The sequence below is a fragment of the Bufo bufo genome, chromosome 7, assembly GCF_905171765.1.
Source record: "Bufo bufo chromosome 7, aBufBuf1.1, whole genome shotgun sequence".
Lineage (NCBI taxonomy): Eukaryota > Metazoa > Chordata > Amphibia > Anura > Bufonidae > Bufo > Bufo bufo.
The window spans coordinates 188,263,853-188,288,110 of record NC_053395.1 but is presented as its reverse complement, the minus strand read 5'-3'; the positions used below and the strand labels follow the sequence as shown (position 1 = coordinate 188,288,110).

Below are 24,258 nucleotides of genomic sequence, written 5' to 3'. Positions count from 1 at the left end.
GGCAACGGAGACTCCCTCCCCCTTCCAAATTAGCTACAGTCAATGGCTGTGTAAATGGAAACTCTTGTTTTTGGTGGAGCATCTCCGTCCATCGAAATAAATGCACTTCAGTGGGAGCTCATGCAGTGCAAATGGGCCTCTACACAAAAGTTCCCTCCAGCAATAGCAACCAATTACAGGAGATCGCCCCATGGGGCTTTATTCTAGAGACCCCCAACCTTTACAGGGATTGTCTAAACCAGTAAGAACATTGGTAATATATTTAAATAGAAAATGACCTTCAATGATCATAAATGATCTAGAAAATATAAAACAATAAATAGCACAATTTCGAATTAGGTTTACGTTAAGCTTCAAAATCTGTATATTTTTTTTCTTATCAGAGTCACTAACGCGAATAATTTTAGTTGCCGTAAAGATGAACAATGACAATATTTGAACCAAGCTCCTGTCACATTCATACAATTATGGTCGCCTTTCACATCTTTCCGTGATTGCAATTTGCATTTCTGATTAGCTCAATTTATATGCAGATGAGCTTGTGCGTCATAATGTTATCTACTTTTACCCAGCCCAGGCTTCAATAACTCACCAGCGTGAAAGAATGAATCAGACACGAGCGGCGGCATATCTTGTTGTCTTTGGATGAACGTAGAACAGGTCACAGCAATTACTGTAGCAAGGGGAGGCTCCAAATATGAAAGCTAAAACCCATATGTTCTATCAGATGAACGGATGAAGGTGTTCAGAGACGGCGATCGCAGCAATAGGGAATAAAAAGATGAAGAAGATGATTAGAAGGATAAGAGATATGAATAAATGCACAATTTTGGGATTTCTTTTAAACGGTTTCATATTGATGGCTACAAAGCCTTCGAACATTGACAATGATAATCGACCTTAGTAAGAAAATCAAGTCATTTACTTGGTGCATGCATACTGTTCCTTTTCTAAGTAGGGGGAGAATTTCTGGTCTGAAGGTCTGCATCTTGACAAATACAGTATAAATGGTTGAAACCTTATAATAGCAAATGATTCATAGGATATGTGCTAAGGACCACTGCTAAGGCCTCATGCACACGGCCGTTGTTTGGGTCCGCATCCGAGCCGCCGTTTTTGCGGCTCGGATGCGGACCCATTCACTTCAATGGGGCCGCAAAAGATGCGGACAGCACTCCGTGTGTTGTCCGCATCTGTTGCTCCGTTCCGTGGCCCCGCAACAAAAAGGCCTCTTTCACACGGGCGTTGCTGAAAAATGCACGGGTGCGTTGCGGGAACACCCGCGATTTTTCCGCGCGAGTGCAATACATTGTAATGCGTTTTGCACTCGCGTGAGAAAAATCGTGCGTGTTTGGTACCCAAACCCGAACTTCTTCACAGAAGTTCGGGCTTGGGATCGGTGTTCTGTAAATAGTATTATTTTCCCTTATAACATGGTTATAAGGGAAAATAATAGCATTCTGAATACAGAATGCTAAGTAAAACAGGGCTGGAGGGGGTTAAAAAAAAAATAAAATCATTTAACTCACCTTAATCCACTTGCTCGCGATGCCGGGCATCTCCGTCTGACTCTTTTACTGTCTAGGACCTGTGGAGAGCATTAACTATAGTTTAAGGACCTGGGATGACGTCACTCTGGTCATCACATGGTACGTCACATGATCTTTTACCATGGTGAATCACCATGGTAAAAGATCATGTGACGTACCATGTGATGACCGGAGTGACGTCATCCCAGGTCCTTAAACTATAGTTAATGCTCTCCACAGGTCCTAGACAGTAAAAGAGTCAGACGGAGATGCCGGCTACGCGAGCAAGTGGATAAAGGTGAGTTAAATGACTTTTTATTTTTTTTTAACCCCTCCAGCCCTGTTTTACTATGCATTCTGTATTCAGAATGCTATTATTTTCCCTTATAACCATGTTATAAGGGAAAATAATAAGGTTCGGGTCTCCATCCCGATCGTCTCCTAGCAACCGTGCGTGAAAATCGCACCGCATCCGCACTTGCTTGCGGATGCTTGCGATTTTCACGCAACCCCATTCATTTCTATGGGGCCTGCGTTACGTGAAAAACGCACAAAGAGGAGCATGCTGCGATTTTCACGCAACGCAAAAGTGATGCGTGAAAATCACCGCTCGTGTGCACAGCCCCATAGAAATAAATGGGTCAGTATTCAGTGCGGGTGCAATGCGTTCACCTCCCGCATCGCATCCGCGCGGAATACCCGCTCGTGTGAAAGGGCCAAATAGAACATGTCCTATTCTTGTCCGTTTTGCGGACAAGAATAGGCATTTCTACAATGGGCCTTCCGTTCCGCAAATTGCGGAAGGCACACGGGCAGCTTCCGTTTTTTGCAGATCCGCGGTTTGCGGACCGCAAAAATCGGAACGGTCGTTGCATGAGGCCTAACCATGGTGCTACATGCCTCCAGTAGTGGATAACATGGTGGTTGCACATAACGCCATGCAGATACCTTTTTAATTTTTTTTTTTGATATATCCTGGCTTGGAAATCCTTAAAAGATTGCTTTTGTACACTATGAATGATAGAACTATGATAATCTGAAAAAATGAAAATGTGGAAAAAATGACATTAATACTGTTTTGTACTGTTACAGTAGATGAGCCTCGTTTGCTCCCTTTAGGTATTTGGTACCAATGGATTGGTTAAACACTAAAAGCATAGCTGACTGCTACATGAGCAAGGAGCAGAGTCAGATTATCCATGTCTAGGGCCCTAAGCAAAGTTATGTCTGGGGGGCCCCTGTCTCACTGCTATGCTCTGCCTTGTAGCACTACTATGCTCTGTCCCATTACACCACTAATAGGGTGACCTTTTATGTGTCCCTAACACAGTATAATACACCCATATGTGCCCCGAAACAGAATAATCCTCCCTTATGTGCCCTATTACAATAGGGTTCCCCTTATGTGCCCCCGACACAATATGGTGCCCCCTATGTATCTCCCACCACAATACGGAGCCCTCTTAGTGTCTCCAAAATAAATACTCACCTAGCCCCATTCTCATGACAAATGGAGCAGATCTCTCACTGCTGATCTGCTCCAATCTGTTTAATGGCTAGGTGCAACAAGCGCTATGATGTCACTTCATTGCTTCTGCCAGCACCACACCTGAGGATGGGGGTGCATCTGAAAATGATGGGGGAACCTGGCTGCCAGGGAGCAGCAGGGGGCTCCCTGATTTTTGGGGCCACATGCAGTTTCGCGGTCTGCAATGGTTGTCACATGGAAAATGTCAAATGCGAAAAACAGTATTCGCACCATGGACTTTTATTTTCTACACCAGATAGATATGTGCAAGGACAGTCACCTCCTTCTACGGACTATACCTGCTAAAAAGACTACTACCAAGTGTAATGCATGGTAAATGCATGGTATCAGCAGTCACACCACCGCTAATCACTTTTTTAATGTAATCTCCAGCTGATATTGCTATAAATGTCTACAGTCGTATGTGGGGAGTGGGGTTGGCAACAAAAAATTATGAAAGTCCAGCTGTTCTCAAAAATTTTCTTTGCCACTGGAGCTTTCCAAAACCTCTCGCTTTCACCCAAGTCATAAGCAAAGAAGCTGCGATCTACGAGTGCCCTTTTGCAGGCAGTTCACATATATAGATCCAGAATTACCAAGACTGCCATTTGTACATAAGTAGATTTGCTATGTTTGAAATGCACCAGGTTTATTAAGAGGTGGTTGTTTTACATTTTACATTGGGGCCCATAAGTTCAGCCTCGGCATTAACATTGTACATCATAAATAGCCTATTTTAAATAGGTTTCTCTCTACCCTTGTCCATGCCGCGGATCCAAAAGCACCAGCAAAGGGCACAGAATTGTAAATCTTCTGTGATAGACAACAGTACAGTGTTTTATCAGTGATTAGTACAATCAAGAACAGCCAATAATCAGCAGGATCTGCTTGTTCCAGGAGAACAGGATCATCATCAATTTTACTATGTATAGTACAGATACTGTACACGGCAGTAAATATAATATTGCACCAGTAACAAGTTACATCCAGTAATCATGTTCTACTCATCAGTGAAATATAATTGTATGAGATAATTAATTGTGTTTGGAAAAATTTAAGCTAAGCTCTAATAGGTATCGGAGAGTTCTTGCAACAGAAGTTTACATAGACATTGTTTTCCTGACTTTGATGTGATTGATTAAAGGCTCAATAAAATGTAATATACAGTCAAATATGTAACGTTCTTTATTAGAAATTGCCTCTTTTGTTGCCTAAGGACATTGGAGAGGTGACAATAGGGAGTAAAACTCTCAGACTACCAGTTACAAACAAAAAGGGTGAAGGTGAAGGACACTAAAGTAGTTATCCCATAAAAAGTATTTAACATAAGGGTTAAAGAAGAGTATGTTTTGGAGGGAAAAATCCAGACTTGTTTACTTCCAAAACCAGAGAGGCTGACCTTTTGGATATCTGGTTTAGCTATCTTATTATGTCTGAAGACTTGTTTTGTGTGGTGGAAAAACTGCTCCATCATTCCCGTTGACTATTACTGAAGTTGTAATGCAAGTCTATGACAGATGAAAATTGTAACATTGTATCAGTTTGGCCTTTCTTTCTCCACTCCACCCCTCCCTTTAGAAGCTTCTAGTTCAGCTAGAAACTCTATATAAGAAGAGCAGTTAGAGCCCCTAGTGTTCTGCAATTAGGGATCAGTGCGTAGAAGAAGTTACTCTGCCAGGCTACTTGAGTGACCAGAAGGAGACGCTGAGACAGGGATCCTCTGCCACACACCCTGGATCACAGCCTTTGACCACAACCAGCTTAATGCTGAAAATTCAGCTATGGCTGGAGATGTGTTCAATCATTACCTCCACGTCCTAATCGCAAGGGGTCCTCAATTTCCAAAATCAGTCCATGTGTAGCAGAATATTCACTTAGTATTTTTTTTTTATATATAATACTTACTGCGAAAATACATTTCAATATCTCTAGAATCTTCTTGTCATGAGACATGCACATTAGATAGCTGTTGGCCTAACTCTATCTCTCCCAACCACTTCATAGACATGCTTGCTCAGTTCAGCCGAGCATGCATGTGTAGTGAATGAGGAGAGAAAGAAATCTGCTGTCAGAGTCCTCTGGCAGCTGCCTGATCTTTGTCTTCCCCAGTATCTGCCATCGGAGGAGCGTCATACAAATAGGATGGTTGACTGTTATTTATCTAATGTGTATGGACAGCTTGGTAATTAGCCAAAAGAAGTCCAACAACCTTAGCACCCAAGGTCATTTGACCACATGGTTTTGTCATTCAATTTATTTGGCCATAGGGAAGCCTGGGCGTTCCCCATTCTCCAGACTTTATTTTAATGGTCTAGTAAACTGCTCAACTGGTCTGATGGAGCAGTGTTTGTATCTGTTCCTTGTATCTTTCCAATTCGCCGAAGTCCCTCAGTATTCTAAATATCGTTTCCCCTATATCACTCATTCTTCTTCATTCCCGGTGTTTCACTCTTGTCCTCTTTTCTCAAAGCATTTCCATTCTCCATCAAGAGTTCTCTGGCCCTCACATCCAGCACTCCTTTAAGAGATACACTTGTCCTCCTTAGCCCCTGCATTGCAGCTACTCTACCTGCTACCCTAGCAGTTACGCACTTGACCCATATTATGACTTGGTGCATATTGCTATAATGCATTAGTCAGTGCTTGGTGTGATGAGAATGCGGCTTTCAACATAAAGAATTGTCCGAACTTGAGTACTTTTCTTTAAATGACTTCAAAAGAGCAACACATTAATATAATCAATAGTAACACACACACTTCATATTAGAATTGATTGCTTTAACAAAAACTATGCTAATATCACATTATGGCTTTCAGTTATGGAATTGCAGCAAGAAAATTACAGGCTACGGTTGACTGACTCACACAGTACCCCCTTTAATCTCCATTTTTAATGCATATCATTTGCCATATGACATGAAAAAACAATCTATGCTAAATCAGAAAATATGCTTCTTTAAGGGGCTTTGCAGATTAGAAATGCATTGCGTTTCCTACTCAATTTTAGACATATTAGACATGATGGTCAATAAGTGATGATTCATTCATTTTTTCATTCATTCAGTAATCACATTATTGGTCATAAAGCTTACCCCGAGGTCAACCTGTGTTACAGTCAATGGTTGTGGAACCAGTGTGCCAACCAATCGGTTTGCCTTTGGGCTTGACCTAAGCGCGTTATCCTGGTGGGCCCTTGGTAGTCAACCTTTAATACAGGGTTCTGGACTTGTGTCTCAGCATGGAAGTGTAACCATATTATTAGGCCTAGTGGCCAGTGCAAAAATAGATATACCGTAGATAGTGCAATATAAAATAAAACAAAATTAACCAAAAATTCGATAACCCCAATTCCCAATAAATTGGGATGCTGGGTAAAATTTTAACAAATGTAAATAAAATAATGCGATGATTTGCAAACCTCATGCACCCATATTTTATTCACAATAGATCATAGAACATGTAGCAGATGCTGAAAGTGAGACATTTTACCCTTTCATGAAAAAAATTAACTCATTTACAACTTGATGGCAGCAACACATCTCAAAAAAGGCTGGAAAAGTATATGGTACTGATAAAAAAAAAAAAAACTGCTGGAGGAGCATTTTGCTATTAAGTCACATGACTAGGTATAAAAAGAGCATGTTAGAGAGGCAGAGCATCTTAGGAGCAGAAATGGACAGAGGTCCACCAATCTCCGAAAAACTGCGTATAAAAATTGTGAAACAAATTCAGAAAAATGTTCCCAAAATAAAATTTTGAAGACTTTGGTTACAGTCTGTTTTTATTTGCATTTATTTACATTTTAGACCGTGTCGCATCTTTTTTGGAATCGGAAAGAATTGTTTAACATAAAAACTTTTAAAAGTTTAAATAATAGGTTATTTTGTGATGACACAGTCACATTATGGCAGACCTCAGGTGTCTATACATTACATGGATGGGCAATTATTGACGTTTATCACCTACACCTTGTGATCAGCCGATCAGAAGTAGGACCTGCAGCGACTAGTGGAACACTGCTCCTGGTGTTGCCTTCCTTGGACAAACACTTTAAGAAATTGCTAATACATATGCATCCATGATATGGAAAAAGTCAAGGCAGTACACATCACTTCAGGCACAAGCTTTTAATGTTTTCCAATAAAATATTTTTCCCTTTGCATTTTTTCGGAACATCAATACATACAAGTGGAGTTAACAGCATGTCAGCTCCAGAGTAAAGTGAGAAATATGGATTGTTCAATGACCATTTGCCTCAGAGGACCAGTTTACATTATAAAATTCTTCTATTACCAACCTTCAGATGATAGATGAATAGAACCAGCAGCCCCTAAATGTGTCTAAAATCCACAAATATCTGGAAGGAAATATAAGAGCCAGAGAGGTCTGAGGAAAATATTTTAATAGCTCAACTTGGCACTGCAAGGATCTGACTATGAAATTCAAATGTATGGATTTAAGGGGCCACTGACCTGAACCAGTTGTTATCAGCTGCCATAGAAGTTTTGTCATTTCATTAGATATAACATATTTTGGTAAACCTGAACATTGATATTGCACTTCCTGCTGGATACCGTAGGAAGATATGACGTTAACAATAACCAAAGTTAACCTAGTTCAAGATCGGGTCATTCACCCCCTTTCTGACCCGGCTTATTTTCACTATTTTTATTTTTTTGGTACATTCGTGTTTGAAAGCCATAACTTTTTTTTCTGTTCAGTTATGTAAATGATTTTTTTCACCTTTTTTAGGTGATACATATTTTTAGCTTTTATTTTTTAATTTAATTTATTTATTAATTCATTTTTAATTGTTTTTCAAGGGTAAAATGTTGATTTGATTAATACAAAATAAAATTAAACCAAACCAAAAGTGCCCCAGTTGCCCTAAACAGTCGTGTATGACTGAGGTCTCCTAGGACCATATCCAACGCCTTAAAGCTCTTTAACACCAAGATAGCATTATAATGTCAAAGTGACATATATGACTATGGGTAAATGGAAGGCAGCCGGTGGTAACAAACAGCCTGTTTAATAACACATTGCACTGTAAGATTTTTTATGCTTTTTAAATTTGAAAAATAGTCAAAAATAATACCACTTTGGGGGAAGTTGTCTGCTGGCTTTTAGACACACACAGTAGTAATAGAGAAAGCAATGGCTTGTTTTGACAAGGGATCCAAAATTGTGAGCAGTTTCAGGTTTGTTATACTTTACAGAGTGGGGTTTCCAGTTGCATCAGTACATTATGGAACATCATGGACAAGGCAGGGGATGTCTGGTGTTGGTGTTGTAGTGGCACATTGTGAAACATGATGGACAAGGCAGGGGAATGTGTGGTGTTAGGTTTGTAGTGGCACGTTATGGAACATAATGGACAAGGCAGGATGTGTGTAGCTGTGTAGGGATACTAGTAGCGGCACCAGCAGCAGTACAGTTTGAAACATCATGGACAAGGCAGGGGATGTCTGGTGTTGGTGTTGTAGTGACACTGTCACGGTCCCTCAGGTGACTGATGTCAGGAAATCAAGGAGATTGGCTGAGCGTGGAGGAATCTAACAGCCTCCTTGATTTCTCTTGATTCAGTGTTGATAGGGTTAATGACCACTTCACTTTTCTCAGCTACTGCTCAGTGGTCATCACTTCTACCCTTTATAGTCTGACCCCACCCTTCTGACTATGCGGTAGATAGCTTCATTTGGGTTTGGCTGGGCTGGTGTGAGTTTAAGTTAAGTGTCACGTTTGTTTGTGTTTGCTATAGTCCCTGTTTTTTGTATCTGGGCCTGAGACAGAGACTTCCATTCATCCATCTGGGGAGGAATGGGTTGTCTCTGGTCCGAACCTTTTCCAGGGCCTAATAGGGATATAAAGGCCTAGGTATCCTGCATATGAATATTCCTACCTTCAGGGTCTATTCATATTGATAGATAGTTAGGGCCCTGATTAGGGTTGTCTAGGAGGTGACCTGTTTCTTCGCTAGTTTCCAGGCCCAGTTACTGTTCCCCTTCCCTCTTGTGTTCAGTGTGGAGTTTCCCCCCCACACTGATCATGACATTATCTACCGCCATAAAAACCGCCATTTCGTTCAGTGCAGCTATGGATCCTATGTCTGTACTGGTCGAAAAGCTGCAGGGACTGTCTTTGGAGGTAGCTGACCTCCGCGCGACAGTCTTACGGATTCAGAGACCACAGGCGGCTTATTCTGATGGTGGGTACCAGGCCTGCCCTGAACCTAAGGTTGCCCTCCCAGACAGATTTTCTGGGGGTAGTGACAATTTCATTCAGTTCAGGGAATCGTGTAAGTTGTACTTTAAGCTGCATCCATACTCTTCTGGGGATGAGTGTCAATGGGCTATGGATACGGAGTAGAATGATCCTGCTCTCCGTAGCCAGTTCTGTCAGGGTCTATCTGAGAGGCTGCAGGACGTGTTGGCCTTTCATGAAAAACCATAGTCATTGGAAGCAGCTATGTCCCTTGCTGTACAGTATGTCTGGATAAACGCCTGAGGGGGAGATCTAAGGGTCCTCACCCTCAGGACGTACTGTCAAATAAGGTGGCGGCTTCCTTTGACACTTATGGTAAAGAGACACCTGTGGTTACGCCTTGTGAGGAGCCTATGCAGTTGGAGGGAGCTACTCCTGGGACTGCTGGTAAGAGCTCTGGTCATATGAAGGGAGTCTGTTTTTGTTGTGGAAAGAAGGGACATTTCGTGAATATTTGTCCATACATTCAGCGTCAAGGTGTAAACTTACTTTTGTAATTTACTGGTAGTACCCGATTTATCCTGTCTGCCGAGGTGGCACTAGCATCCAAAACTGTGGAAATCAAGGTATTTATCGACAGTGGGGCTGGGGTTAACCGGATTGATGGACAGTTTGTTTGTATTTATGGGCTGACTACTAGTGCACTAGAGAAAAGCATTTCTGTCTTTGCAGTTGATTCTGCACCTCTTACCCAAAAATGCCTGTCGCAGGTGGTAAATGACATCCATCAGGAATCTGTCTCGTGTTATGTGTTGGAGGGTCTGCCTGCTCCGATGGTTTTAGGCTTACCATTCTTAGGCTCCATTCACACGTCCGTGGTGTGTTGCGGACCCGCAAATTGCGGATCCGCAACACACCCGCCCGGCACCCCTATAGAAATGCCTATTCTTGTCCGCAAGCTGCGGACAAGAATAGGACATGTTCTATCTTTTGCAGAGCTGCGGTCCCGAAAATCGGGGCCGCGCACCGCAAATGTGGATGCGGACAGCACACTGTGTGCTGTCCGCATCCATTCCGTCCCCATAGAAAATGAATGGGTCCGCACCCGTTCCGCAAAATTGCGGAACGGATGCGGACCCACTTGCGGACGTGTGAATGGAGCCTTAAGCAACCATAACCCTACCAGCGACTAGCAAGCGAGACAGATTCTCGATTGGAGTGATTTTTGCATGGACAACTGTTTTAATGCGTCTTTCTCTGTGGTCACCACTAAAACTGTACGCTCGTTCATGTCCGAATTTTCTGATGTGTTGTCTGAGAGTGGTAATCAGGAGTTACCCCCGCATCAGAAGTATGATTGTCCCGTCAATCTTATTCCTGGAGCTAAACTGGAGACGAATGGAAGACCGGCTTTAATACCCCTGAGGTTCATTTTGAGAATCTGGTCATGCCTTTTGGGTTAACCAATGCTCCAGCGGTTTTTCAACACTTTATAAATGACATCTTTCATCATCTGGTGGGGAGATTTGTTGTTGTATATCTGGATGACATACTAATTTATTCTCCGGACATTGAGGCTCATCAGGATCATGTGAGACAGGTGTTACAGATCCTAAGAGAAAATAAATTGTATGAGAAGATGGAAAAATGTGTTTTTGCTGTTCAGGAAGTGCAATTCCTGGGTTACCTGCTCTCACCCTCAGGTTTTCGTATGGATCCCGAGAAAGTCTGTGCTGTGTTGGAGTGGGATCGACCCGAAAATCTGAAGCTCTTATGCGGTTTTTGGGATTCACCAACTACTTCTGTAAATTCATCTTATTACGATTAAAAATCTGGCTTAGGCCTCATGCACACGACAGTTTTTTTTCGCGGTCCGCAAAACGTGGTTCCGTTGGTCCGTGATCCGTGACCGTTTTTTCGTCCGTGGGTCTTCCTTGATTTTTGGAGGATCCACGGACATGAAAAAAAAGTCGTTTTGGTGTCCGCCTGGCCGTGCGGAGCCAAACGGATCCGTCCTGACTTACAATGCAATTCAATGTGGACGGATCCGTTTGACGTTGACACAATATGGTGCAATTGCAAACGGATCCGTCCCCCATTGACTTTCAATGTAAAGTCAGGAGTTAATATACCATCGGATCGGAGTTTTCTCCAATCCGATGGTATATTTTAACTTGAAGCGTCCCCATCCCCATGGGAACGCCTCTATGTTAGAATATACCATCGGATTTGAGTTACATCGTGAAAACTCATATCCGACAGTATATTCTAACACAGAGGCGTTCCCATGGTGATGGGGACGCTTCTAGTTAGAATATACTATGAACTGTGTACTGGCAGCACCCGATCTCTTTCAGGGGGCTGTGATCAGCACAATTAACCCCTTAGGTGCCGCACCTGAAGGGGTTAATTGTGCGTATCATAGCCCCCTGTAAGAGATCAGGGGCTGCCAGGCAGCAGGGGGCAGACCCCCCTCCCTCCCCAGTTTGAATATCATTGGTGGCCAGTGTCCGGCCCCCCTCCCTCCCTCTATTGTATTATCATTGGTGGCCAGTGTGCGCCCCCCCCCCCCTCTCTCCCTCTATTGTATTATCATTGGTGGCCAGTGTGCGCCACCCCCCGGCCCCCCCTCTATTGTATTTATATCATTGGTGGCCAGTGTGCGGCCTCCCCTCTTACCACCCCCCCCCCCCCCCCCGATCATTGGTGGCAGCGGAGAGTTCCGATCGGAGTCCCAGTTTAATCACTGGGGCTCCGATCGGTAACCATGGCAACCAGGACGCTAATGCAGTCATGGTTGCCATGGTTACTTAGCAATATTAGACGCATCATACTTACCTGCTGCACTGTCTGTGACCGGCCGGGAGCTCCTTCTACTGGTAAGTGACAGGTCTGTGCGGCGCATTGCTTAATTATCTGTCACTTACCAGTAGGAGGAGCTCCCGGCCGGTCACAGACAGACAGCGCAGCAGGTAAGTTTGATGCTTCTAATATTGCTAAGTAACCATGGCAACCAGGACTGCAGTAGCGTCCTGGTTGCCATGGTTACCGATCGGAGCCCCAGCGATTAAACTGGGACTCCGATCGGAACTCTCCGCTGCCACCAATGATCGGGGGGGGGGGGGGAGAGGGGAGGCCACACACTGGCCACCAATGATATTAATACAATAGAGGGGGGGCCGGGGGGGGGGGGACGCACACTGGCCACCAATGATAATACAATAGAGGGAGGGGGGGCGGGGGGGGGCCGCACACTGGCTACCAATGATAATACAATAAAGGGAGGGAGGGGGGGCCAGGGGGGCTGCACTGGCCACCAATGATATTAATACAATAGAGGGAGGGGGTGCCGGGGGTGGCCGCACTGGCCACCAATGAAATTAAAACTGGGGAGGGAGGGGGGTCTGCCCCCTGCTGCCTGGCAGCCCCTGATCTCTTACAGGTGGCTATGATACGCACAATTAACCCCTTCATGTGCGGCACCAGAGGGGTTAATTGTGCTGATCACAGCCCCCTGTAAGAGATCGGGTGCTGCCAGGCAGCAGGGGGCAGTCATGTACACAGTTCGTAGTATATTCTAACTAGAAGCGTCCCCATCACTATGGGAACGCCTCTGTGTTAGAATATACTGTCAGATTTGAGTTTTTACGAAGTGAAAACTCAGCTCTGAAAAAGCTTTTATGCAGACGGATCTTCGGATCCGTCTGTATGAAAGTAGCCTACGGACACGGATCACGGACACAGATGCCAATCTTGTGTGCATCCGTGTTTTTTCACGGACCCATTGACCGTCAAATTTTTTGGGGACGGACAGGATACACGGATCACGGAGGCGGATGACAAACGGTGTATTTTCCGAGTTTTCAACGGACCCATTGAAAGTCAATGGGTCCACAGAAAATCCCGGAAAACGGAACAACGGCCACGGGTGCACACAACGGTCGTGTGCATGAGGCCTAACCTTGAGTCGGCTAAACGACTGAACCCAAGGCAGGCTATATGGTTGCTTTTTTTCACCAGATTTAACTTCATTGTCACCTACCGCCCTGGGGTTAAGAACGTCAAGGCGGATGCTTTGTCGCGCAGCTTTCCTGGGGCGGTGATTCTAAAGATCCTAGTCCTATTTTGTCTGAAGGGATAGTCATATCTGCCTTATATCCTGATCTTGAGGCTAAGGTGTTGGAGGCCCAGGAGGATGCACCAGACTCTTGTCCTCCAGGGAAATTGTTTGTTCCTTCAGACTTACGTCATAAGGTATTTGAGGAACATCAATGTGTACTGTCTTGGCTCTACACCCTGGGAGTAGATCCACTGTCGATCTCATCTCGCGCAGATTTTGGTGGCCGGGGCTGCATAAGTGTGTTGAGGACTATGTTTAAGCCTGTTGTACCTGTGCTCGTGCTAAGGTGACACATACTCGGCCTTATGGATCTCTTCTTTCATTACCCATCCCGTCCAGACCTTTGACGCATTTTTCCATGGACTTTAACACGGATTTACCGAATTCTTCAGGAAAAAACGTGATCCTGGTGGTAGTTGATCAGTTTAGCAAAATGGCGCATTTGATAGCATTGCCGGCTCTACCTAATGCCAAGACTCTTGCACAGGTGTTTGTCGATAACATCGTGAAACTACATGGCATTCCCTCTGATGTGGTGTCTGATCGGGGGACTCAGGTTGTTTCCAGATTCTGGAAAGCGTTCTGTACTCGACTGGGGGTACAATTGTCCTTTTATTCGGCTTTTCATCCTCAGTCGAACGGACAGAATGAGCGTACCAATCAGAATCTGGAGATTTACTTGAGGAGTGGTCTTCATTCTTGTCGTTAGCTGAGTTTGCCATTAATAACCGTAGACAGTCCACTGATAAGTCGCTTTTTTGGGGCATATGGATTCCATCTGCAGTTTGGCACATTTTCTGCTTCTCAAACTTCCGGTATTCCTGAGGAGGTACGATTTTCCTCTTCTTTGTCTTCGATTTGGCGGAAAATTCAAAATAACCTGAAAAAGATGGACAACAGGTATAAACGTGTGGCTGACAGGAGATGTATGAATGGTCCGGACCTGAGAGTGGGTGATTCTGTGTGGCTCTCCACAAGAAACATTAAGCTTAAGGTACCTTCTTGGAAGTTGGGCCCAAGATTTATTGGTCCATATAAGATCACTGCCATTGTTAACCCTGTAGCCTTTCATCTTGAACTTCCTCAGGCTTTAAAAATTCATAAGGTATTTCATAAGTCGTTGTTGAAGAAATATGTCGAACCTGTTGAGCCGTACTCCTTGCCTCCCGCTCCTGTCATGGTGGACAGTAATTTAAAATTTCAAATCAGCAGGATTGTGGACTCCCGAGTTCTCCGTAGATCCCTCCAGTATCTCGTCCAGAGGAGAGGATGTGGGTTCCAGTGGCCGATGTTAATGCGAATCGTCTGGTGAAGGCCTTTCACAGAGCCCATCCTAATAAGGTCGGTCCTGGGTGCCCGGAGGTCACTCGTAGAAGAAAGGGGTACTGTCACGGTCCCTCAGGTGACTGATGTCAGGAAATCAAGGAGATTGGCTGAGCTTGGAGGAATCTAACAGCCTTCTTGATTTATCTTGATTCAGTGTTGATAGGGTTTATGACCACTTCCCTTTTCTCAGCTATTGCTCAGTGGTCATCACTTCTACCATTTATAGTCTGACCCCACCCTTCTGACTATGCGGTAGATAGCTTCATTTGGGTTTGGCTGAGATGGTGTGAGTTTGTCTCTGGTGTTCCTGCTCGTCCGTCTCTACAGAAGTTAAGTGTCGCGTTTGTTTGTGTTTGTTATATTACCTGTTGTTTGTATCTGGGCCTGAGACAGAGACTTCCATTCATCCATCTGGGGAGGAATGGGTTGTCTCTGGTCCTAACCTTTTCCAGGGCCTAATAGGGATATAAAAGCCTAGGTATCCTGCATATGAATATTCCTATCATATTCATATTGATAGATAGTTAGGGCCCGGATTAGGGTTGTCTAGGGGTGACCTGTTTCTTCCCTAGTTTCCAGGCCCAGTTACTGTTCCTCTTCCCTCCTGTGTTCAGTGTGGCGTCCCCCCTCCCCCCCACACACACACACTGATCGTGACAGGCACATTGTGGAACATAATGTACAAGACAGGGGAATGTGTGGTGTTAGGTTTGTAGCGGCACGTTATGGAACATAATGGACAAGGCAGGATGTGTGTAGCTGTGTAGGGATACTAGTAGCGGCAGCAGCAATACAGTATGAAACATCATGGACAAGGCAGGGGATGTCTGGTGTTGGTGTTGTAGTGGCACATTATGGAACATAATAGACAAGGCAGGGGGTGTATGGCTGTGTAGGGATAGTAGCAGCATTAGCAGTACAGTATAGAACATGATGGCAGACATTGTGATAAACAGGCAAATGGTGAATTACAGTATGTGATGAAGATTGGGCTGATTCACATTGGTAATAAACTGAGTAGTTTAGATTTAAGTTCTGTAAGTAGTCTAAAATGACCGCCACTACCAGCCTTCCTGAGACTGCCTGAATAAGTTACACAATTTGACATGCTAGGGCAGATTTGTCAAAACTGTCTAAAAGAAAGCCTGTATTTGCTGCCCACAGAAAAATAATTTAAATAAGTATAAATCTGACTAGCTATTGTCTTCTTCTCGCTGTGTAAGAATTTCTCTGACACTAAACTAGCAGTATTCTGTGTTTGTCCATTATCTACCAGACCTCCAGAAAACAGACACAAATTTTGGTTTGGATATATAGTGCCTATGACACATCGACTAACATCACAGCTATAGCCTGACTTCAAGCCATTATGGGCAAACCCACCGGGATGGGGTCATGTGGTCCTCCTCATCTACTCATCTTCCTTGTATTTTTATACATAAACTGGTAGACTCCATTTTGAGCTAATCATACTTGGAAAATCTCGAAAACTTCGAATTCACTAGAAACTGAACTTTTGGGGAAATTGATAACAAATTTGATTCATATAGAATCTATTTGCAAATCTCTAAGCCTGATATTGTTTGCAGTTAGTTTAGCTTGGTACTGTATATTGAACCAAATTCATCTACAACCTTGCCAGTAAAATCTTTCTCTATCCACCTTTTTTATGTTTCTTTCTTCATTTCATTTTTTATACTCCTCTTGTTAATTAAAAGTCCCAAAATGAGTACGGATAATAAGACTAAAACAATTCATACCGTAACAAAGTTTTATTTGAAACACAATGAACGTATTACAGACGACTGATCCTTTTCTATGGGAAAATAGTTTCACAAGATTAACTATTATAGGCTGCAGAGTATAGTTATAAATCACACAATCGCACAAGGCATAAATTTGCTTATTGCCATACGGCATATTGTTGGCTTCCAGCGTACATTGTTCCTGAGTGATGGCGGTTAATTCATTTGCTAAAATGTATAATTAGGAGATATCTGACAAATCAAAGGTGAATATTAATGTTGTATTTTTCTTTAATGGACCTATTTCCATCAAAACAGATGATTAAATCCTGCACATGCATCTCATGAAAAACGGCCTTCGACGCCTCAAGATAGAGATAAATCATCCGGTGAGGACCCTGAACCATGAAATGATTCTGTTAACATGTCATCTGCTCGGGATATATTTTAAGATCTCTGGGAGCAGGTTCGAAATGATGAAGGAAAGGTAGCTAAACAAAGTTGTGGAGCGGGAATTGATACTTTAAACCCCTTTAAAAAGTAATTAACAAAATTCTTATTGTGGTGTGTAAGCAGCACATAAAAACCAAAGCAATAAAATATAAAAAAAATGAGATAAAATGAATTCTAAAATAAAAAATAAAATTAAACATAAACCAAAAAAATAAAAACAAAGTAGCTCAATGGCAGTCCTATCTAGATAGCGACCAGAATTTGTAAAGTGAAATGACCTCATAAATTCTTCCTGCTACACCATCAAATGAAAAGTATTATATCATTCAGATATCATCTTGTCAGCTAACGGCACAGTGACATTTTTGAAAAGACGATTAATAGCGTGAGATGCCAATGTGGCAAAAGCCCAGGCTACCAGTTTGTATGAAATATAGGTCTGATATCATCTAATGGCTTTATCCCCCCCCATTTTGATAGCATTTCTTTTAACCCCCTAGACTATAAAGCAGCACTAGTGTGCATTTCAGTCATCTTAACATTTTCTCATTTCTGCCTTCTCGGCTGGAAGCTGAGTGGTTGATGTGAGATCTTTGCATACCCCCAGGCTCATAATTTTGTGGAAATTATTATAGCAGACCCTCTGGGAATGTTTCTGTGCTATTTCTGACAAGACGCACTTCACACTACAGAAATATCTGCATCATCTTAGTATGCGGAGGGGGAAATTGAGTGTCATTACGGGGGACCTGTTTTCATTTCTGTCTGCATTACTTCAATCAATACAGGTGCACTGCAAACATTTTTTTCCTTTTTTTTTTTTCCTTAAAGGGGTCGTCCTATGAAATTTTTTTGACATTTTTTAAACCAGCACCTGCATCTGAATAATTTTATAGCTGCATGGAGTTAAAAATGTTGTATAGCCGCTGAGTTATTCAATAAAATGTATCTGTATTTCGCCACCTGCTGTTTAATCTTTTCCTCATCTCTCTGTCGACCTTGCTGCTGTTGATGCACATGCTGAGTTCCATTCTCCAACTGTCCCCAGCCATATCTTCTGTTAAAAGCTGTGACAGTTATATGGAGAGAGCTGCAGCAGAAAGGACATGCCACCTGAGAAAGGACACACCCATAAGCTGCCAGCCAGAAATAAATCTGGCAGAGCAATTGCAACAATAAATGGGGGAGCTCCAGATCCATGTGAGGTACAGGGCTGGTTCTAGCATTGTTAGAAAGAGATTGTCATGTACTATATGACCCAAATAAGGTCGGCACTGCTCAGTAGATTTGGCGGTGCACGTGTCTGCGGGCAGGGATCCTAGTAGATAATTCACGAAGAGTAAAGACCGGCACTCGCTTGATGAATAATATTGTAGATTTATTCAGTCACATATTTCATCATAGTGACGCGCGTTTCAGCAGCTATGTGCTTTCATCAGACATGTGTATACATCTTACCACTAGCTGTAATATATAAATACAAAGGAAATGACATCACATTGTTACAATAGACTCCTCCCACAACCAAGTGTCTGGGGAGTGTGTGAATCAGCTTAATCTGACAGGTGAAATGTATTATCCGAAACATCTAGTTTCGTATCGAAAGAAACAGAAAGAAAACATCGTACAAATAATCGCATCACATGAAGCTACTGATATTGTAATCTCGATTGAGGCCTTTCGGATCCATGGTTTGTAACCGATGGATCCAATATGCCTCTCTTTTCAAAAGCAATTTGTTTCTATCACCACCACGTCGAGGTAATGTAACACCTTCTATGACCTGATAGCGTAGTTGTGATATACAGGGTGGGCCATTTATATGGATACACCTTAATAAAATGGGAATGGTTGGTGATATTAACTTCCTGTTTGTGGCACATTAGTATATGTAAGGGGGGAAACTTTTCAAGATGGGTGTGACCATGGCGGCCATTTTGAAGTCGGCCATTTTGAATCCAACTTTTGTTTTTTCAATAGGAAGAGGGTCATGTGACACATCAAACTTATTGGGAATTTACACGAAAAACAATGGTGTGCTTGGTTTTAACGTAACTTTATTCTTTCATGAGTTATTTACAAGTTTCTGACCACTTATAAAATGTGTTCAATGTGCTGCCCATTGTGTTAGATTGTCAATGCAACCCTCTTCTCCCACTCTTCACACACTGATAGCAACACCGCAGGAGAAATGCTAGCACAGGCTTCCAGTATCCGTAGTTTCAGGTGCTGCACATCTCGTATCTTCACAGCATAGACAATTGCCTTCAGATGACCCCAAAGATAAAAGTCTAAGAGGGTCAGATTGGGAGACCTTGGGGGCCATTCAACTGGCCCACGACGACCAATCCACTTTCCAGGAAACTGTTCATTTAGGAATGCTCGGACCTGACACCCATAATAAGGTGGTGCACCATCTTGCTGGAAAAACTCAGGGAACGTGCCAGCTTCAGTGCATTAAGAGGGAAACACATCATCATGTAGCAATTTCGCATATCCAGTGGACTTGAGGTTTCCATTGATGAAGAATGGCCCCACTATCTTTCTACCCCATATACCACACCATACCATCAATTTTTTTGTTCCAACAGTCTTGGAGGGATCTATCCAATGTGGGTTAGTGTCAGACCAATAGCGGTGGTTTTGTTTGTTAACTTCACCATTCACATAAAAGTTTGCCTCATCACTGAACAAAATCTTCTGCGTAAACTGAGGGTCCTGTTCCAATTTTTGTTTTGCCCATTCTGCAAATTCAGTGCGCCGATCTCTGTCATCCTCGTTGAGATGCTGCAGTAGCTGGAGTTTGTAAGGGTGCCATTTGTGAGTAGCTAATATCCGCTGAAGGGATGTTCGACTAATGCCGCTCTCCAGTGACATGCGGCGAGTGCTACGCTGTGGGCTCTTGCTGAATGAAGCTAGGACAGCCACTGATGTTTCTTCATTAGAGACAGATTTTATGCGTCCACATTTTGGCAAATCCAACACTGAACCAGTTTCACGAAACTTAGCAAGCAGTTTGCTAACTGTAGCATGGGAGATGGGTGGTTCCGTAGGGTGTCTTGCATTGAAATCTGCTGCAATGACCTGGTTACTGCGTTCACCAGACATCAACACAATTTCTATCCGCTCCTCACGTGTTAACCTCGGCGACATGTCAATGGCTGTAAACAAAGAGAAACTTGTAAATAACTCATGAAAGAATAAAGTTACGTTAAAACCAAGCAAACCATTGTTTTTTGTGTGAAATTCCCAATAAGTTTGATGTGTCACATGACCCTCTTCCTATCGAAAAAACAAAAGTTGGATTCAAAATGGCCGACTTTAAAATGGCCGCCATGGTCACCACCCATCTTGAAAAGTTTCCCCCCTCACATATACTAATGTGCCACAAACAGGAAGTTAATATCACCAACCATTCCCATTTTATTAAGGTGTATCCATATAAATGGCCCACCCTGTAGTATGTCCCTTTTGGTGAAAATGGTATGGTAAAATGTATAAGTCATTTCTTCTAATCGTGTTTACAAAAAAATCTATTCCTTTCTCACAGTATCAGCGGGTCAAGCGGATTGTGAGTAATCCAGATGACTTATACATTTTAAGAGAGGGGTTACCCCAGACAACTACTGGATGAACAGAGGAATAGGCTGGAAGGTCTACAAGAGGTTAAACCCACTAAATCATCACGGATCCCATTGGTGGTTAAATATCACCCTTGGATCCAGAGGGTTAAAAGCATAGTCAATAAACATTGGCAGATAGTTTCGAGATCCTATCCACAAATTGATGAGTTTAAGAGACCCCCGATGATGTGTTTTAAAAGAGCAGATAATCTGCGTGATAAGATTGTTAGAGCAGATATAGGCAGTAACAAGATTGGCCCTAGACAGACTACATTATCCACCCCGAGACAAGGCACATTCCCATGCTTAAATTGTGTGAATTGTTCGAATGTTATTAAGGGTGGTTATTTCTCACACCCGCATTCTGGCGAACAAATCCCTATTCGAGGGGTCTTTACCTGCGATAGTGGGTTTGTAGTGTATATTCTTAAATGCCCCTGTGGTTTATTATATGTGGGGGAAACCTCCATGAGAATAAAAGATCGATTGAGCAAGCACAAATCGACAATTAGAAAGGAGAATTTGCTACTCCCACTACCATACCATTTTCACCAAACGGGACATACTATATCACAACTACGCTATCAGGTCATAGAAGGTGTTACATTACCTCGACGTGGTGGTGATAGAAACAAATTGCTTTTGAAAAGAGAGGCATATTGGATCCATCGGTTACAAACCATGGATCCGAAAGGCCTCAATCGAGATTACAATGTCAGTAGCTTCATGTGATGCGATTATTTGTACGATGTTTTCTTTCTGTTTCTTTCGATACGAAACTAGATGTTTCGGATAATACATTTCACCTGTCAGATTAAGCTGATTCACACACTCCCCAGAAACTTGGTTGTGGGAGGAGTCTATTGTAACAATGTGATGTCATTTCCTTTGTATATATATATTAGAGCTAGTGGTAAGATGTATACACATGTCTGATGAAAGCACATAGCTGCTGAAAGGCGCGTCACTATGATGAAATATGTGACTGAATAAATCTACAATATTATTCATCAAGCGAGTGCCGGTCTTTACTCTTCGTGATGTACTATATGACGTCTGATTTTTATTTCTTACATTAATCACGGGATAACCCCTTAAAGGACTTACGCAGATGGCAGAGGTGATAGTAAAACAATTATTGTTACTGCAATAATATTAAAACCACTAACGTTTTACAATGGCATCTGTCAAGGCATGGGATTTAGGAAGCAAGTGAACAGTCAGTTCTTGAAGTTGATGTGTGGAAGCAGGAAAATGGGCAAGCGTGAGGATTCTAGCATGTTTGACAAGGGCCAAATTGTGAAGGCTAGATGACTGGGTAAGAGCGTCTCCAAAATAGCAGGTCGGGGGGATGTTCCTAGTATATGTTGATTATTTACCTACCAAAATTGGCCCAAGGAAGGACAACCACTGAGTTGGCATCAGGTACAGTGTTCATTTTAAGACATGGTCAGATATCATAGTCAAGTATCAGAATAATGCCAGTGTGATACCTGACCCTGACTCTGACACCTGACTCCTGACCCTGACTTTGATATTTTACTCTGACATCTGAGTTTGACTTATGCTCTTCATAGGTCAGGGTCAAAGTGAGAATGAGTTATAGATATACCTTATCTATACCGTATTTGTATGCTAAATCACACAACCAAAGAAAGTCTACAGCTTAGCTTATGGCTCTGTCTGAAATGCTAGAAGCTCACATATCACAGTATTATATGAGTGCATAGCTCAGTGGTTAGGTTGCTGTTTTGTAATCTGGAGTTTTTGGGTTCAGGACCCAATAGAAACCTTAAAATGACAAGTTAATGTTTTTAAACATTATTCAAATTCAAGTGATGTGTGACCCCAATGTCTGACTTTCCCGAGTAGTCAGCATCACAATGTTCTTTAGGTTAATTGTACTTTTTATATGCTGAATCACATAGATGAATAAAATCCTTCAGGTTGCTGTATAAACCTATAGCTTAGTGATATAGACAGTTGCCTTGCATGCAGTGTTCTTAGGTTCAAAACCCCTATCAGTCTTGAAAAATTTTTACATTTTATTGAACCCAATAAAAGAGAGAAATTCAAGTGATGTGTGACCCTGATGTCTGACTCTCCTGTCTGGTCAGAGTCGCAATGACTTTTAGGTTCATTGTACTTTTGATATGCTGAATCACATAGATGAAGAAAATCCTTCAGGTTGCTGTCAGGTAGGTTTTAACAGCAACCTGAAGGATTTTCTTAATCTATGTGATTCAGCATATCAAAATAACAATGAACCTAAAGGTCATTGTGACTCTGACTAGTCAGAAAGTCAGACATCAGGGTCACACATCTCTTGTCTCTTATCTAATGTTTAAAAACATTAACTTGTCGTTTTAAGGTTTCTATTGGGTCCTGAACTCAATAACTCCAGCAACCTAACCACTGAGCTACAGTACAGACCAAAAGTTTGGATACACCTTCTCATTCAAAGAGTTTTCTTTATTTTCATGACTATGAAAATTGTAGATTCACACTAAAGGCATCAAAACTAGGAATTAACACATGTGGAATTATATACATAACAAACATTATATACATAACAAACAAGTGTGAAACAACTGAAAATATGTCATATTCTAGGTTCTTCAAAGTAGCCACCTTTTGCTTTGATTACTGCTTTGCACACTCTTGGCATTCTCTTGATAAGCTTCAAGAGGTAGTCCCCTGAAATGGTTTTCACTTCACAGGTGTGCCCTGTCAGGTTTAATAAGTGGGATTTCTTGCCTTATAAATGGGGTTGGGACCATCAGTGGCATTGAGGAGAAGTCGGGTGGATACACAGCTGATAGTCCTACTGAATAGACTGTTAAAATTTTATTATGGCAAGAAAAAAGCAGCTAAGTAAAGAAAAACGAGTGACCATCATTACTTTAAGAAATGAAGGTCAGTCAGTCAGCCGAAAAATTGGGAAAACTTTGAAAGTAAGGGCTATTTGACCATGAAGGAGAGTGATGGGGTGCTGCGCCAGGTGACCTGGCCTCCACAGTCACCAGAACTGAACCCAATTGAGATGGTTTGGGGTGAGCTGGACCGCAGAGTGAAGGCAAAAGGGCCAACAAGTGCTAAGCATCTCTGGGAACTCCTTCAAGACTGTTGGAAGACCATTTCAGGGGACTACCTCTTGAAGCTCATCAAGAGAATGCCAAGAGTGTGCAAAGCAGTAATCAAAGCAAAAGGTGGCTACTTTGAAGAACCTAGAATATGACATATTTTCAGTTGTTTCACACTTGTTTGTTATGTATATAATTCCACATGTGTTAATTCATAGTTTTGATGCCTTCATAGTCATGAAAATAAAGAAAACTCTTTGAATGAGAAGGTGTGTCCAAACTTTTGGTCTGTACTGTATGTACTCGTATAATACTGTGATATGTGAGCTTATAGCATTTCAGACACAGAGCCATAAGCTCAGCTATAGATTTTCTTTGGTTGTGTGATTTAGCATACAACTACACAGTATATCTATAACTCATTCTCACTGTAACCCTGACCTATGAAGAGAATAAGTCAAACTCAGATGTCAGAGTCAAATATCAAAGTCGGGGTCAGGTGTCAGAGACAGGTGTCAGATTCAGGTAACACACTGACATTTTTCTGATACTTGACTATGATATCTGACCATGTCCAAAAATGAACACTGTAATTGAATTGGCATCAGGGTCTTGGGGGCTCAGTAATCATGGATGAACATTGATGT

The 24,258-nt window shown here is 42.4% G+C and overlaps 1 protein-coding gene across 1 annotated transcript in view; it reads left to right on the top strand.

Moving 5' to 3' along the window:
• The window catches only part of MYO3B (myosin IIIB), a 386,918-nt gene that overhangs the window by 63,349 nt on the left and 299,311 nt on the right, over nucleotides 1-24,258 (top strand). The gene's annotated exons all lie outside the window — the stretch shown is intronic.